At 41.7% G+C, this 15,111-nt stretch overlaps 1 protein-coding gene across 5 annotated transcripts in view; it reads left to right on the forward strand.

Annotated features, from left to right (window-relative positions):
- The window catches only part of LOC142436750 (thyrotropin-releasing hormone-degrading ectoenzyme-like), a 252,959-nt gene that overhangs the window by 227,230 nt on the left and 10,618 nt on the right, over positions 1–15,111 (forward strand). For 2 of the 5 annotated variants that reach the window (XM_075540217.1, XM_075540220.1), the window contains exon 3: positions 11,914–11,967. The exons of 1 other annotated variant lie outside the window; for it this stretch is intronic. The gene's annotated coding sequence lies outside the window, so the exon portion shown is untranslated. Of the gene's footprint in view, positions 1–11,879; positions 11,968–15,111 lie in introns of all 5 variants that reach the window. 2 more of the 5 variants (XM_075540219.1, XM_075540218.1) reach the window with 2 other exon arrangements.

The following is a 15,111-nucleotide window of genomic DNA, read 5'->3' on the forward strand; positions in this document are numbered from 1 at the left end:
TTCCAAGTCCAGACTAAGATAGCAATCGATAGCTTGTTTCCCACAAAGACTGTGCCATTTCACCCACCGTGTCCTGGTTTGCCGCATTCCATCTGCTTAGCTTAACCCATTCCAACGTTCTCCAGTGGCTCTTACTCCTGCTTCATCTGTAGAGAAACTTCCTCAAGTGCTTCTGAAAAAATCCGCCATTGAAACCCATTAAACAAGGTTCTCCAACACATGGAGTTAGTTGTCTACTCAAGGCCTGATGCTAGCTTACTCAAGCATCATCTACTACAAGAAGCCTTTGTTCCACTCTCTTACGGGGCAGAGCTCAAACTTTATGTTTTCTTATCATGCTGGACATTTTTCACTTATGTACTTCAGCTATTTGATAATCATTTGAATAACAAGCAAGGGTTTGAATAGAATATTTGCTATTTCTTTATGTTGCTTAATTCTTCAATATTTATTTGCTTTTTAGGAAGCCTTTGCTCCCTCAAACCACTTGCCCCCAAGGTTAAAAATGCAATTTCAGTTCCATAGAAAATTATCCTAGTGAAAAATAGAAAATAATGAACAAGATGATGTGATATGGTAAGTGTGATGATAGAGCTATTAAGAGGGCAATATGGAGCTGTGAGATGCATCTATTTCACCCTTTTTGATTTTGTCTTGGCAAATCATGCTTGGGGTTTCTGGGATGGTGCCATCCCAGCATACCACCCTACCCCAGCATAGGGGTGTGTGTGGGGGGAACCACTCGGTGTTTCTTGTTCTCCTCTTGGAGCATAATCTTCTGATGGCGATGGCAAAGAGATATCAGGAAAGCCTGGATGCTCAATCATATTTTTTCTTGCCTTTCGAAATTCACTGGCCAAGGCAAGTTCCAAATGAAGAGACAGCCACATATGGAGACGTCTGGGAGGTTGCTAACAAGAACCTTCTACATCTCCACAAGGGGCAAGCTGCACTCTCATGCATATTAATGCCTTTCACAAACCAGAAAGCCCTGCATTTTATTTCTTCCCATATAACTAGATATGTAGCATGGTAGCTGGGTATGAACACAACAGTGGCTAATGACTGAACTATTAAAATAGTATTTTTGAATTTGTGATAAAAAATGAAGAATATGTGAAGTGAAACATTTTGCATTAAGCTCTGTGTATGAACATAAAATACTATTTTCCTCCTCTGTTTCTCTCCTCTCTTAGGTTCTATTTTTATCATGTACTATGTCAACATAGTCAGGATGAGACAATTGTTGTTTTTCTACTGCATATCCTTTCTGTAGTTTTGGATTTAAGATTAACCCATAGGTAAAGGAGTTTCTTTTTGTAGAATAATAAGGCTATAATTGACAGGCAATTAATTCTAAGTCACAATTAATTCTGTGACTTACTGTGGTTAGGATTTACATATCAAATTGCTCAAATATTCCACAGAAAAGAGAGAGTTTTAATTAAAGAGACCATAAAGCTTGTCTCCTTCAACATCCCATCAGACTGGTGATTTTGTTAAGCACAGGGCCTGAGAGATTTTAGGCCATGATTAAATGTTACTGTCTTTCTTCTTCTTGCTTATAAAGAAACATAAGAGGTGAGTGCATTTTCATCTAGAGCAGCCGTTCTCAACCTGTGGGTCATGGCCCTTATGGGGATCGAATGACCCTTTCACAGGGGTCTGCCCGAATCATAACAGTAGCAAAATTACACGTACGAAGTAGCAAGGAAAATAATTTTATGGTTGGGGGGGTCATCACCACACGAGGAACTGTGTGAAAGGGTCACAACATGAGGAAGTTTGAGAACCACTGACATAGAATAACTGAAAAAGTGAAGGCATTTTAATATAGAGTGTCTTTAATGTGTTGTACTGTGTATTGTGGCTTCTCACAGGCACAGGTAAACACAATGGACTTCGGATTTTCAGAACAATAATCTACACATCATGCACTCAATTTGGCCCTTTATAAAAAGACTCCCAAAGTGAATGCTTATCTTAGAATCCGTATTTTCCACAGTGGGAAGACTGCCCCGGGGGCACTGAAAGTGTCCAGAGGGCGGTGTGGGCTATAAAAGTAGATGGCTATACTTTGTTCTGGGTAAGGGCACTGATAGCTAGATCTGGATCTATACCTAAGATTTCATTTTCAGGGGAGGCGTTAAGGAAGGGTTTTTCCTGAGAGTGGGGCAGTAGGACAAATAAGTGTTGGAACCTGTGAGGTTGTAGGATCATTTACACTTGAAGCCGCTAATCATGGCAGCATCAAGTGAAACTCCCTTTATGTTTGTAGAACTGTCAAAGCCTATCTGTCTTCTCCTATTTACTATTCTATATGATGTGCGTCTTCCTTGCTAAAGGAAATAATGTCATCTAGTATATGTTTGCCTCATGCGTGTGTCTTGAATATTCAACTTGAAAAATAATGAAAACATATTGGTGTTAGAATCAACTATGAGATAATAGTAGTTCTTCAAATGTTGACCCCAAATCATCCTGCTAAACTTTAAGGTTTACTTCATTACTCCAATGGCAGACACTTGCCCGTTTTAAAGATATGTCTGTAGCGTGCAGACAAGGACCTATTGTCTTAATTGCTGGGCTAATTGGAGGGCTTTGGAAAGAGATGAGTTAATGCTTTCTGATTTAAGAGGATTAGAGCTAAACTGTCCTTGTATCGTGAACACCTTTTATGACAGACTAAGAAATGGGCTTGTGATCCGGGAGTGTCATTTGAGATTATGGAGTAAAGGGTCACTTCTTTAAAAAAAAACAAACAAAACATTTTTAGGGTCATTTCTTAAAGGAGATATAGTCACAAGCAGAGCCTACTGAGAGGTGACTGGAAAGTTTCCTGAGCCTTTTCTGTTTCATTCCATGTGTTTAGGAAACTTTGCTTGTTTACTCCTGTTCCAGGGAAGTAATAAGCAGTTCTCATCACTTTCCTGTTCGCCTTTCTCCTTCTCAGACACATCATTTGACTTTCATGGTTCTTTTCGGCGGCTTAGCTGCCTGCTGTGCACTTTCTAGTCCTAACTGACCTTGCTGAAAGATCCCTTCTTGTTATTTTCTAGATGGTTTACAAGTTTCTAAGGTATCTTTAAAAAGGGATGGCTTGATGACGGCCCAAGATCCTCACAATATAGTGCTTTGAGCCTATTTGTATATCTCGATTGTAGTTTTTCCACCCCCTAAACTACTTTTTCTTAAAAGGAAATGATAAAATTCAATAATTTTATATAAAGATGGAGAGATACTATGGAACTGATATTACTTTGGAACTGATATACTTACTTAATAAGTTAGTATAAATTCTACATCCATAAGGCGGCTGTTCTTTCATTCCTAAAGGCTTGTGACTAAAATATTTTCCATGCCCATGGTTGTATTTATTAGTAAACATAATCAAATGCCTCAAACCTTCCCATTTGAGATGGATTGCTCTCACATCTCCTGTTCTCAAAGGCCCTCCCGAGGCATTGGGCAGCCTCTCTTGCTTCCTGCCTTAAAGCTGCATAAATTTTCTCCCATAACTTATATTTCAAAGCTGCCCTGTCTAACATTCATTTCTGCTGCTTTGCTGAGTTCTTGTCAGACAAACTATGCCCAATGGAAAATAATTATGTTACCAAAGATACCATTTATCTAAAGCTTTTAAAGAGAGTGTTCTAAAGGCATCTCCAACATTTTCCCCCAAACTAACTTAAGTTACGATCGACTTTTTTTAGGTTAGGGGTTACATTAAGGCGGTGGGCGAACTATGGCCCACGGGCATATTTTATTTAGCCTAGAAGACGTTATGAGACCTTTGAATTAATTGCCAATATTTTACAGTTGGGAGATTTCACATAAGCATCCAGATTCACATTTTTTGAGATATTGGAATACCTGGCAACACGAGGCTTGAATTTCTGCATGACACTGTTAGTGCTGAAGGGTTTCGAAGGTTAGCGCTCAAGTTACCGGCAGTTCCAGATCCTGTTCCATCCCATTCCTAGTCCTCTTGGCCAAAGTAGGGGTATAATTTACACCACGCTTTCTGAAATGTTAATTTCTCTACGAATCACCAGAGGGTTTTGTGAAAATTCAGATTATGATCCAATTGTTCTGTGCTGTGGCTTGAGATTCTGCTGCGTTCCTTCAATGCTCTGTGGGAGGTCAGTGTGGCTGTCCCCGACATTTGAGTAACTGGTTGCTCAAGAGTCGGGCTCAGACCAGCAGCCTCAGCATCTACAGACTCATGCATTTGGGAGGAGGCCCAGGAAGTACAGTTTTATTGTACCCTCCTAGTGTTTCTTATGATCAAGGATTGCAGCCTTTAGTATGGATGGCAAGTTGATGGAAAGAAGGTCAGAATCCTCCTCACAATTGGATCACTAGGTGGTGTCATGATACGTGGAGAAAAGTTTGAAGTTGCCAAAGATTTCTTCTTGCTCATAAGCACAGTCCATCAGTGCTCATGGAAGCAGCCATCAAGAGATAAAAAGACACATTCGTTTGGGTAAATCTGCTGGACAAGATCTTTTTAGAGAAATGAAAATCAAGAACATTACTCTGAGTACTGAGGTGCGCCAGACCCAAGCCATGGTATTTTCAGTGGCCTCATATGCATGTGAAAGTCGGACATTGAATAAGGGAGACTGAAAAAGAGTACATACATTTGAATTGTGATGCTAAAGAAGAATATTGAAAGTACCATGGACTGCCAAAAGGTCGACCAAGCCTGATTGGGTCAGAGACCAGCTTGGCGAGACTTCCTTATGTGTGTTGTATATATTGTCGGAAGAGACCAGTCCCTGGAGAAGGATATCGGACTAGGTAAAGGAGAGGGCCTCAAAATAGAGGAGGGCCCTCAATGAGATGGAGTGACACGGTGGCTACAACAATGGGCTCAAGCATAGGAGCAATTTCAGTTCAATATTCAGTTCAAATTCAGTTCAGCTATTTCAGTTCAATAACACCTAGAGTGTTTGAGCTTTATGTGTTCCATTTTTTCATGGCTTCCAATTTTTCTAGATCCATATTTCATGCATCCCATCTTCTTGTTAGTGGTTATTGCAGTACTGCTGTTTCTTCTCATTTTGAGTCATTGCCACATCAACAAATATAGGTCCTGAAAACTTTATATCACTAAGGTCAACTCTACTTTGAGGAGACAGCTCTTCCCCAATTATATTTTGAGTGTCTTCCAACTTGAGGGGTTCATCATCCTGCACTATATGAAACAATATTCCACTGCTATCAATGCGCTCCACAAACACCACTATTTTTTTCAGATGTAGATTGGCAGGTTATTCTTTCTAGTCTATTTAGCTTGTAAGCTTTTCTGAAAATTTTCCACCACGGGTAACTATGCTTGTGTTTGAAATACCAGTGGTATATCTCACAGGATCATGATGACTTTCAAGTTATGATAGTTCAAGAACCTGACATGTCTGACAACTTGGCATGCTAGCCTAATTCCGAATGGGCAGCACATCTCTCTTCTTGCTTTCTCTAGTTTCTGTAGACCACTGTACCTGAGCATGCATGGCTTAGGAGGTTGTGGAGTTAATTCTTGCTTCCTGGAGTAACCCTTAACCAATGACCCATAGGAGTTGTTGGACAAATAGCCACACTCCCTCACATTCTGGGCAGAATAACTAGTGGATTTTCTACAGTGTCTCCAGTAAGATTAACCTCCAGTTGCTCACAATTTTAAATTGTTTGATAATGTACTTTTCATTGGCTGCCTTCTTTCCCTTTTCTATTTCCCATTTCCTTATTGATATCTCCCCCAAAAATGGCTTAATTAAAACCTTTGTCTCAGGATCTAATCCTATGGGGAACCCAAACTCAATCACACAAGACATTTCTCAAATCATGGACTTAGTGGTTATATCTATTATATGTGTAGGTCATGGAAGAGGAGAATTCATACCATCACTTTGAATAGTCATTCGGAGTGCCAACTGGGTCCCCAGCATAGATCCTGGGCATCAAAACTCACTGTTTCCTGTATCATAACACTTCCTTTTAGACTTCAGTCATTCAAAAAACTCAACAAATAACTTGCTGTCTCACTTCAAATTTTGTAGTGTGCAAATATGGCTATGTTTTCATTGTGTGTTTAGCCCTGGACAAATCACCTTTGACCAGGAAGGTGAAGTCATGTGGAAAAACAAACCAAAAACACTAGCAGCTGTGTGTTGTGGAAGAAAACCCTGTGGATGAAGTGCAATTTTTAGGGAACAGAGACCAGTAAGATAAACCAATAAATGTCCACTGTTCTGATGTTAAGGAGAACCCTGGTTAGGCAGTAATTAAGCACTTAAGGGCTAATCAATCAGCAGTTCAAACCCACCATCTTCCCCAAGGAAGAGTTACGATGTGGCAGTCTGACCCCCTTAAGATTTACATTAATTACCACTACCAACTGATCTGAGAGGGATAGCATTAGGGGATCCTGGATCGCATTCTTAACGAGCTCTAATGGCAGAGTGGACTCCTCATTGATCTCCTAACCACAAAGAAAGTGGTTCTAACCTATCAGTTGGTCCATGTGAGAAATATGAGTTTGTCTGCTCTGGTAAAGATTTAAGCCTTGGAAAATGAAAGGGTGAAGTTCTATTCTATCTTGTAGGGTCTCTATGAGTCAGCTTCAACACAATGATAATGATTTTGCTTTGGAAGTTTGGGATAGAATAGGAGAAATATGTGCAACAAAGTTTAAACTTATTTTAAAAGTTCAGGGATATTGCTCAGAGAGAGATTCTTGGAACCCACAAGACTGTTGTCCTTAGGCACCTTCAGATCTGGAACTGAACTCACTCCCTTGGCTCAATCTTCAGCCAAACAATAGGTAGATCTATAAGGTAAAAAGTAACACTAATCACCCATTTGAATCAAAAGGATATAATTTATTCAAAGATAAAGTTCAGAAGGGTCAGGAAAGAAGGTGGAATGGAAACAGGAAATACAAGGAGGAAGTGCGATAAGTGATATTACGTTGAGCAGATTGCAGTCAATATCATGAAGCAAAATATGTGTGAACTGTCAAATGGAAAACGGATGTATTCTGTAAACCTTCACCCAACTCACAATAAAGAGATTTTTTTTTCAGCCTTGGAAACCTATGAGGCAATACTATTCTGTCCTATACCCATGAGTTGAAATCAACTCAGTGGCAATGGGATATTGATGCTGATGCTTTCTGCCAATTCTAAAAAATAGGGTTATTAGCATATTGTGGAAATAGCATGAGACTATGTAAATGGGGTTGGTTACAGATAAATTCTTGTAAATGTTAAAGGATAAGTGATTGAGGATGGACTTACCCAAAAAGAGAAAATTATTGCAAGATTTTGTTCCAGGGATAAAATAAAAATAGGTTTCCTGTGGGTAAGACTTAAGCCTATAGATATGGAATTTAAGGAACTGGTATTCCATGATGGTCACCTTCCCGACACAATCACTCAAGACTAAAAGTGGGTGTATAAACAAATGAGGTGAAGAAAGCTTATGGAGCCTAGCTATCAAAAGATAAAGAGTCTAGGGTTTTAAAGACTAGAAGGTTCACAAGTGGCCATCTAACTCAGAACCAATAAAGTGCACATGAAAGAAGCACACCAGCCTGTGTGATCACAAGATGTAGAAGGGATCAGGGATCAGGCATCAAAGAACAAAAAAATCATATCATTGTGAATGAGGGGGAATACAGTTAGGGGATCCAAGATCTATCTGCAGGCAACTGGACAACCCCTTACAGAAGGGTCGCTGGGAGGAGATGAGCCAGTCAGGATGCAGTGTAGCAACGATGAAACATATAACTTTCCTCTCATTCCTAAATGCTACCGCGCCCACTATCATGATCCCAATTCTACCTTACAAACCTGGCTAGACCAGAGAATATACACTGGTCCATATAGGAACAGGAAACACAGGGAAACCAGGACAGATGACCCCTTCAGGACCAGTGCTGAGAGTAGCAATAACAGGAGGATGGAGGAAAGGTGGGGTAGAAAGAGGGATATGATTACAAGGATCTACATATAACCTCCTCCATGAGGGAGGGACAACAAAAAAGTGGGTGAAGGTAGATGTCAGACAGTGTAAGATAGGACAGAATAATAATTTATAAATTAACAAGGGTCCATGAGTGGGAAGGGGGAAGGAGGGGAAATGAGGAGCTAATACCAAGGGCTCAAGTAGAAAGCAAATGTTTTGAGAATGATGATGGCAACAAATGTACACAGTGGATGTATGTATAGATTGTGATAAGAGTTATAGGAGCCCCCAATAAAATGATTCTTTTTAAAAACCTCAAATAGCAAAACACAATATGGTTTATTGTACATCAATGATAGTTCAATAAAATTACATAAAAGAGGGGAAAAAGAAAGGGAATTTAAGGTAAAGAAAGTATTCCTTTGAGGACCATATTGCAAATATATATTTAGGCAGGCAATTAGATAAAGACATTTTAAGTCTGGGCTTCTAAACCTGCCATCTGTCTGTTATGAAAAGTATAATTAGCAACTAGAATCTCTCATACAAAATCAACTCAATATGGTCTTTCTGGTCTGACCTCCGTGGTGTTCTACTCTGCTTTGATGGAGCTCATCATATCATGACTCTATAACAAGATTGAGGAGTTATTTGCATTCTTATGTGGAAGGTAAATCTGTTTGGCCATTCTGTTAGACTAGTTCATTTTCTTTCCTACCATCCCATCTGCCATTTTAATTCAAAACAAGGAGAAAAGCATGTATGTGCCTTTTGAGGAAGGAGAAGATTTTGGTGTGGAAGAAATTCTCATCTAGACTGCAAGGTAAGTATTTACCCCCTCTAGCCCTGTTGGAGGACGGGAAAAGGAAGAGAGAGACAAGGCAAAGAGAACATCATAGTTAGTTTCATGCCTCCTTACTTGACCTGGGGATTGAGGGGAATATCAGTGACTATGGACCTGTTGTGCTCCCCATTTGGAAGCATGAAGAATAGAGGCTGCCAGGCAGAGCAGCCCTATGGGAAGTCACTGAAGACAAACATATAGAGAGTGCCATCAAGTCTACTGTGATCCATGGAGACCTTATATGAAATGGAATGGAGTGCTGTCTGATCTTGCACCATTGTCACACATTCCTGAATGTTGAAGTCCATTGTTGCAGCGATTAGGTCAATCTGCCTCAATAAGGATCTTCCATGTCCCTCTATTTCATCAAATATGATGTCTTCCTCTAGCAATTGTCCACTGATAGTGTGTCCAAAACACATTAGTCAGTCAGTGTTCTCTTGTGCTCCATAAGGTTTTCTTTCAGTAATTTTTGGAAGTGGACGGGCAGGCCCCTCTTCCTTGTCTGTCTTAGTCTAGAAGCTTCACTGAAATCTGTCCACCATGTGCAATCCTGCTGGTATTTGAAATTCTGGTAACAGAGCTTCCAGCATCATAACAATACACAAACCATTATAGGACAACCAACTGACAGAAGCGTGGAGGATATATATATACATATACATATATACATATATATATGTGTGTATATATATATATATGTATATATATATATATATATATGGAGAGAGAGAGTAAAACTGGCAATGCAGTCTGATTAGGCAGTATTCTGATGATCTGCTGCTAACAGAAAGTATCCCCACAAATAACATCTTAAAGTAATGATAATATCAATTTTGCTCACAAATCTGCAATCTGGGCAGAGCACAGTGAGAACACTAGTTTTGGCTTCATCAAGCATTAGCTGGGGTAGCTCAAAGGACAGAGGCTGCAGCTCTCTTAAGACTCACTCCTTCACACGACTGATACTTCTATTGGTTGGAGCTCAAGAAGAACCCTATATGTGACATTTTCATTTGGCCTGGTCTTCCTTGCAACATCCTGACAGGGTCCCAATGGTGAACAACCCAATACGACCAGGTGGAAGTCACAGAGCAACACTTCTGCCATAGTCAAAGGCCTGCCAAGATGCAAGGAAGAGGGAAAGCGGGCCCTGTTTCTGGAAAAGTGAACACAAACTCGTAACAAGAGAATGTGCGATGTGAAACATTAGGACAGTCATCTTTGAAGGACACAACCTGCCACGAGCCAAGATACAGAGACAGATTTCTACGAAAGCGAAAGGGCAGGACTTAGACTTAAAGATAAAGCCACAGACTTCATAGGACAAGAGCAATGGGGAGACAAGCAAAGGAAAGCTCTAGGACTCAAGCCTAACATGGCTAAAGATAGGGACAATGTCAGGACTGAACTGGAAGCAAGCAGACACCTGTGCAAGGCAGAACCCGTGAAGTTGTGAGTGCCTTCAAAGCTAAGTCAAAGTACCTTGGGGCATGAGAAGGGAAGGAACAGGAGAAGGAATTAATGGGTAGGTTTATGGAATTTGTAGGTCTGGGGACAGAGCATCAAGAATAGCTGGGTTCTGGCACTCAGTTGATACCATCAGAGTTTGAACCTTTTCCTTTCAGTGCTGTTTCCTTTTGAGTTTCACGCAGGCTTCCTGGTGACAGCTGTAGTTTTATCTAGAAGCTCAGGAATTCTATTAGAGAGAGGCTCTTTTCCTTTCTAATCATTGGTGGTACTATCAGGTAAGCATTGGATTGCTAACTGCAAGGTTGGCAGTGCTACCCTACCAGCTACCTCATAGGGAAAAAGATGGAACTTTCTGCTCACATAAATATTTACAGTCTGAGAAACCCCACAGGGACCTTCTATGATTCAAAATGGACTCATTGGCAATGGGGCAATTGTTTCTGGGGCATTTTTTAGGGTTAGATATCATTAACCTAGCATGAGTCACATAGTGAGTCTGACCCAGTCCCTTTGGAGAGAGGAAAGTCATGCCCTGACTAGCCAGGCCTGGAGCTGGCAGATTGGGTCAATGCCAGCAGAAGCATGGAGATGGAGCATGGTGGAAGAGTGATCCCAAAGATACAAGCCATGTGCTGTGCGTGGAAGAAAGGCAAATGAATGCTGCATTAATTAACCAGTCATTGACAAAATGAGGTTGCATAACAAATGGCTCCAAAACCCAGCAGTTCAACAAACAGCCCAACCCCTTCCCTCCCACACACACAGTTCTTAAAATTCAGGATCAGGGAGATTAACTGGAACTTTGAACTTGGCACTTCAGGGCTTTGTAGAGATGACAGTGCATGTAAAGTCTTTGGGGCAGGAGAGACCTTGGTGTGACTAAAAGCCCAGAAGAAGACTAATTTGGAGGAGGTGAGATAATAGGAATGGAGTTGTCGGTGAGCATTTCCTTGAGAGCCTTCAAGCAAAAGCGATTTTCTATATTCATGTTTTAGAAGTAGATCTCCACCCTCTGGGTAAAGCTTTGGGTATTGGATTGGCGTCGGTATGCAGGGAAAAAATAAATGGGCTTGTTATGGATTAGGAGCCTGTGGTAGTCACCTAATCTTGTTTCACGTTAAGGATTAGGAGTGTAGGCGTGGAGTCTAGGCTGCCAATCTGGAGATAGTCAGTGAGATTTTTATGTGGGCATAGCCTTCTCCTGAGAACTCTGAGAAATCTGGTACTTCCTCCTTGGAGGTGGAAGACACCTCTCTCTCTCTCTCTCTGCTACTCCTTGGGAGACATTGCACAAGGCAAGCCAAATGGATGCGACCAGACCTCTGAAGCCAAAGAAGCCTCAGAGAGATCGCTGCCAGCACTGAGATGCTTACAATGCCACTGGATCCACAAGACTTTCCACCCATTGGCCTGTGATTATCCTGCATTCAGCATCACTGCACATGTTTTATGGGTCTGAAAAGGAATGTATAGATTGGTATCAGACATATGGGCTAATATAAGACTTATGGATTTGAGCTGCACTGGGCTGGGACGTTTGCTTAATGTATAATTACTGTTTGATATAAAACTCTCTCTCTTGATTTATAAGGTAGAATTAGACCAGAACATGTACTCTGTTACAGACAGGAGCTGGAAACACAGGGAATCCACGAGAGATGATCCCTTCAGGACCAGTGGTGAGTGTGGCAATACCAGGAGGGTGGAGGGAAGGTGGGGTAGAAAGGGTGAACCGATTACAAGGATCTACATAAAACCTCTGCCCTGGGGGACGGACAACAGAAAAGTGGGGGAAGTGAGATGTTTGATGTGTAAGAGATGACAAAATAATTTATATATTATCAAGAATTTATGAGGGGGGGGAGGATGGAAGTGGGGAAATGAGGAGCTGATACCAAGGGATCAAGTAGAAAGCAAATGTTTTGAGAATGATGAGGGCAACACATGTACAAATGTACTTGACACACAATGGGTGGATGGATGGATGGATGGATGGAATGACTGTGATAAGAGTTGTATGAGCCCCCAATAAAATTATCAAGGGTTCATAAGGAGGGGGTAGTGGGGAGGGAGGAGAAAAACGAGGAGCAGGTGCCAGGGGCTTATGTGGAGAGCAAATGTTTTGACAATGATGAGGGCAATGAATGTATAAATGTGCTTTATAATGGATGGATGGATGGATGGATTGTGATAAGAGTTGGATGAATCCCTAATAAAATGATTAAATAATAGGGAAATGATTTTTAAAAACCACCAACTCTCTGTCATACACATGAGTCTCCCTCGAGTTTTCTCTAGCATACCCAGACTAATACACAGTTCGCCCCTGTCCTATAGGGCCGCTATGAGTTGGCATGGACTTGAGGGCAGTGGGTTTGTTAGGGCTTTGGAGTTCAGCAGGCCTTTGTTGGTGTGTTTGAGTCTATTTTTGTAGCTGTTGTGTGCAGGTCAGTGGCTCATCTTCCAGCACTCTATAGGACCATATTTTGTTGTGACCCATAAGGCTTTCATTTGTTAATATTTGGAAGTAGATCACCAGGTCTTTCTTCCTAGTCTGCCTTAGGCTAGAGCAGTGGTTCTCAATCTGTTGGTTGTGACCCCTTTTGGGGTCCAGGGACCTTTTAACAGGAGTCACCCGATTCATGGCAGTAGCAAAATTACAGTTATGAAGTAGCAAGGAAAATGATTTTATGGTTGGGGGTCACCACAACATGAGGAATTGTATTAAAGGAAGGTTGAGCACCACAGGGCTTGAGGTTCAACTGAAGCCTGCCCATCGTTGCTGACCCTTCTGGGGTTTGTCATATCGGTGGCACGGCTTCCAATTTCACAGCAACACTCTAGCTACCACTGCACCACGAACTGATAGACAGGTGGTGGACTGTTCTTAAAAGCCACCTGATTTACGATGCTTTGTTTTGACAGCCCTGGAAAATGGATACAGAATCTAGTTTCATAGTCAATGCAAGACACACCTTGGGGCAGTAGGGATGGCATGAAGTGAATAGATTCAAAGTATATTTTAGGGAGAGGAAGGATGACAGTTAATGCCTGGGGGATGTGCAAGAAGGAAGGAAGCCGAGACACCAATGATATTAAGTGCCTGAGTTAAGACAGGAATTTCCAGGGAAGCTGGTGGGTCATGATGGGAGAATTTCACACTCCCTGGGGACAGGGGGAGCATTGATTAGTTCACATGTCTGCGCATCTTCTCAGAAAATAGAGGCTTTGTCATCCTCAAATGAAGCATGCATTTGGAGCTCAGAGAGGGCATGGAGTGCAAATGAAGACTGGGTTGGTTGAGATGGGTGGACAAGGCCACTAGTCAATTCTGAGGAGCTTCAGCAAACCTGCCCAGTGTCTCTTGGAGAGTGGGCATGTCTCATGGCCACAGAGGGCCTTTTAATGTTTCACCTCCCACTGCAGCAGCGAGAGGCTCTATCCTGGAAAGGAAACATACTACCTGCCATCAGGTTCATTTCTTCAAAAAGGATGGAAGAATACAAATGAAAGACTACAGTTTGAAGGGGTCTTAGGCAGACTATCAGGCTCATTAAAGCTTCATTTATTAAAACTTCATTATTCAGAGACATTCTCCCAGTAGGATGTATGCTGGGGTGGGGGTGGGCATGAGGAGGAAGGCTTGGAGCAAGGTAGGGGAACAACCCAACACCACCAAAAAATACCTTCCCATGAAGCAATTCCAGTGGGCACAGATTAGATAGAAGTTTCATCCTCTGGTCACTTGATGTTTGTCCCTCTCTTTTATCTGAATGCTCTTTCCACATTGCTCAGATGAAGCATCAAATTTGTATTAAAATGCAAGTTAGGAAGCATCATCCCCAACCAACCCTGTTCATCGAAATGGTAGTGCTCTCTCCGGGTAGTGCTTGTTTGTCAACAAGCTGAAGCAGTTGAGCTGGGGCTCTGTGAGGCCCAGGAGCATGAGTTCATTAATATCTGGCCCATAATGCCTTGCTGGGTTTATGCCAACAAAGCCCTGTCACTCCTTACCTTAGGATTTACTCACTCCTTGAAACAGGCATTTATTTACACACAGTTTGACCTCATGATGGTGTTCAGCAGATGTGGATCTTACTTATTTGCATTGTTCTGTGACAGTTGCAAAATTCGTTAGTGGCTCAGGGATCAATCCTCTGTGGACTGCCCCCAAAGCTAGATGAAGCAAGCGGGTTCTCACTGATTCATCCTCCCTCCTTAGCAATGCTTGCTAATCAGGATAACATAGTGCTCATTAAAGAAACTGCCTGTATCAGTTTAAATTTGTGACCTGGGCGGGAGGGAGGGTCATGATCACAAGTGACAGAAACTGATGCTTGACTAACTTAGGGGAAAAGGCCTAATGGTGGATAAATGGTGGGAAAACAAGAAAATGTGGCAAATGCCTGGGAAATCTCAGGGCTGTGAAGCCGGTACTGGCGAAACACTCCTCATGAGGCCAAAGCGTGCCCTCTGTAGTACATTAAATCACATTCACAAACACACATTCATATTCACATGGAACCTGAGGCTATGGCCTTACTTGGAGAGGAGGTCTTGGCAGATGTGCTTAGTTAAGGATTTCAAGAGCTCCATCTTTCTGGGTTTAGATTTCAGATGGATGCTACATGCACTGATTGGTGTGTTCTTATAAGAAGAGGAGTGGTCACACAGAGACCCCGTGTGAAGACACTAGCAGAGATTGGATCAGTGCATCTATAAGCCAAGAAATATCAAGGATTAGCAGCAGTGACCAGAAGCAGAGAGAGGCTACTTTGATTCTCCTTCAGAGCTCTCAGAAGGAATGAATCTTGCCCACACCT

This window comes from Tenrec ecaudatus, unplaced genomic scaffold (assembly GCF_050624435.1).
Source record: "Tenrec ecaudatus isolate mTenEca1 unplaced genomic scaffold, mTenEca1.hap1 Scaffold_57, whole genome shotgun sequence".
Lineage (NCBI taxonomy): Eukaryota > Metazoa > Chordata > Mammalia > Afrosoricida > Tenrecidae > Tenrec > Tenrec ecaudatus.